Here is a 3534-nt window from a genome sequence, read left to right as displayed (position 1 = left end):
AGGCGGATCCAGGATTTAAACTCTATGGGTTTAACTATTAAGGTTTTTAGCACTGGACCCATTATATATATTTTTAAAGTTATGGGTTCATATCTACTATTTTTGTAATTTTATTGAATGTTTATATATAAATTTTTACTCTACGTAAAAAGTTATGGGTTCAATTGAACCCGTCGGTAGAACACTACATCCACCTCTGACCGTGACAACTGTAGATAAAGAGGCGGAGCACCCACGACTACAAGATCCTGGATCCGCCACTGCTTTGATAATAGCAGCCTCCATGGAGGAATCAGTGGAATAATTCGCAACAACAAAGGTATGACGACCCGGCCAGTCGTCTCATGAGTTACCGCTCAGTTTTCTCCTATTTTAGCTTCTTTACGCTTTGTTATCCGTGTTTTATGTGATCGGGTTGATTAGTTCGAGTTTGGAGAGGATTTTGTAAGAAATGAGACAATTAGTCTCTTTTAAGAAGGCTTAAGTTGGAAAAGTCAACCGGATGTTGACTTATGTGTTTGAAGGCTCGGAAGAAAGTACCGATGGTTCGGTTAGCTTCGGGAGGTGATTTGTGACTTAGGCGCGCGATCGGAATGAGTTTTGGAGTTGTAGAGAAGATTTAGGCTTAAATTGGCGAAGTTGATATTTTGGCGGTTCCAGTTGATAGGCGAGATTTTGATATAGGGGTCGGAATGGAATTCCGAGAGTGACAGTAGCTTTGTTATGTCATTTGGGATGTGTGTGCAAAATTTTAGGTCATTCGGACGAGATTTGATAGACTTTTCGATCGAAAGCATAATTTAAGAGTTCTTGGAGTTCTTAGGCTTAAATCCTATGTTAAATTGGTGATTGATACTGTTCTGAGCATTTCGAAGTTTTGAACAAGTTTGAACGATGTAATGGGATGTGTTGATACAATTGGTTTGAAGTTCTGGGAGTTCCGGGTAGGTTCCAAGATGTTTTAGGCCGAAAATCATAGCTGTAGCAGGTCTAGACGGGTTGCAGGCCTCGGAACTCACCCGCGCGGTCCGCACAAAAAGGTGTGCGGCCGCGTTATGTGCTGTGCAGACCACACAAAATGAAGTGCGGCCGCGGTAGGTGTTGTGCGGACCGCACAAAATGGTGTGCGACCGCGGTGAAGAACATTCTGCTGGTCCTATTTTAGAAGCTCATATCTTTTGATCTACAAAGAATTTTGAGATAATTCAGAAATGAAAGTTGTAGCCCTTCTTGTCTAGTTTTCAAAAATTTAAAGATATAGCAATTTTGACATTTGTGTCAAAAGTTATGGCCAAAATACTAAAGTCTGTCACTGTAGAGGAAGCATGTGCGGCCGCGGTCGTTTTTGTGCGGACCGCGGTCGATTTTGTGCAGCCCGCGGAGGTGGAGATATCTGGGGTACTCTATAAATATGAGGTTTTGGATTTTATTTAATATTTTTACCTACAGAGCTAGGATTTTGGCAATTTTTTGAAGGTTTTTCAAGAAATTCATCGGGGTAAGTGATTCTAACTCAGATTTGGCTAGAGTACATGAATCTGTCATTGAATTCATCATTTAATTCATGATTTGGGATGGGATTTGGGAAGAAAATTGTGAAATCTTTCAAAAATGTAAAATGATGATTTAAAGGACCAAATGGTATCGGAATTGGATAATTTTCATATGGTTAGACTCGTGAGAGTATAAGGATTCGAGTTTTGTGAATTTTGTCAAATTCCGAGATATGGGCCCGGGGGTCGGGTTTGACCAAATTCTAGAATTTTGTGGTAATTCGATTATTTTCGTTTGGGCTTTGTTCCCTTAGCCTATTGTGATGTATTCGTTCTGATTTTGGATAGATTCGACGCGCGTAGAGGCTGATTCTAGGGGCAAAGGCGCCGCGAGATAGAGATTTAGCTGGTTCGAGGTGAGTAATGATTGTAAATGATGCTCTGAGGGTTTGAAACCCCGAATTGCACATCGTAGTGCTATATTAAGGTGAGACACGCGCTCGATGATGAGCGTGGGGTCTTTTACTACTGGGGATTGAGACTTGGTCCGTCCCGACTGATGATTTTACCGCATATTTGACTGAAACTTATTTGTTATCATCATAATTTAGGGCTAATTGCCATATTTGGGCTTCGTGCCAACTATTTGAACCCTTCGGGGATTTTGACTGATTTTCCTCACTATACTTGTTAAAAATCGTATCCCCGGTCATATTTCTCTCTGTTTTAAACGATTCGAGCCGGTTTTATCATACTATTCCTAAATGAGAGGAATTTGTGGGCTGAGATCCCTATCTTCTATTATTGTGCCCGAGAGGCTGTGAGGTTAATGACTGAGATGGGTTGAGAACCCAATGGTGAGGATATTATATATGTTATGGATCGGGTTGCACGCCGCAGCAATACTTATATGGATCGGGCTGCACACTGCAGCAATATAGCGCTTGGGCTGTAGGAGCCCCTCCGGAGTCTACACACCCCCAGTGAGCGCAGTCGACTATCTTTATGGATTGGGCTGCACGCCGCAGCGATGTATGGATCGGGCTACACGCCGCAGCGGTTATTCTGATTTCTTTTATTATGAGAGATATATGGGTCAAGAGCTGAGAATGAACACCAAGTGATGAGAGTGAGCCCGAGGAGCTGATACTATTCTGAGTGATTGACACTATGCCCGAGGGGTGGATTTCTGCTTGTTATTTACCTGCTAAATTACCGTTTTACCTGATTTAATGAGATTTCACTTGTCGTCTTCACTGATTTACTACTTTAAGTGATTTTTACTGCTTGATATAGAATTGCTTTGTGCCCTTGCTTTCAGCCATTATTTATGATTATTATTCACTGCATCGGAGTACTCACATTACTCCCTGCACCGTGTGTGCAGATTCAGGCATCACAAAGCCCGCTCCTAAGTGTTGATCCTCCTAGTCCAGGTAGTGTTTTCGGAGACTACGAGGTATATGTTGGCGTCCGCAACCCCGTGCCTCCCTTATCTTACTATTTTCATGTCTTTGAACTTCTGTATCGGATTTCGTCTCTAGTAGACCGGTATCCGGATTTATTAGTTGCTCATGACTTGTGACACCTCGGTTTGGGCTGTGTCGGGATGGTTTCTACTGTTGTTATCATTACTTCCGCAAATTATGGTTATTATATCATGTTTTAGAGCTATTTATGGTATTTAACTATTTAAATGAGGTGTTCTACTTTGGTCTGGCTGGCCTTGTCTTCACGAGAGGTGACATCACGACCGGGTTCGGGGTTAGGGTCATGACAAGTTGGTATCAGATCCTAGGTTACTTAGGTCTCACGAGTCATGAGCAGGTTTAGTAGAGTCTCGCGGATCAGTACGGAGAAATCTGTATTTATCCTTGAGAGGCTGCAGAACCTTTAGGAAAAACTTCATATTCTTGAAATTCTTGTTGTGCGAACTTGTTGGTCCAAGTACTAAACTTCTATTATTCTATTCTCTCACAGATGGTGAGGACGCGAGCTATCGGACGAGGTGGACGACCACCAGTGCCACCAGCTGAGACCA

The sequence above is a fragment of the Nicotiana tabacum genome, chromosome 16 (genome assembly GCF_000715075.1).
Source record: "Nicotiana tabacum cultivar K326 chromosome 16, ASM71507v2, whole genome shotgun sequence".
Classification (NCBI taxonomy): domain Eukaryota; kingdom Viridiplantae; phylum Streptophyta; class Magnoliopsida; order Solanales; family Solanaceae; genus Nicotiana; species Nicotiana tabacum.
This window is presented reverse-complemented; position numbering follows the sequence as displayed.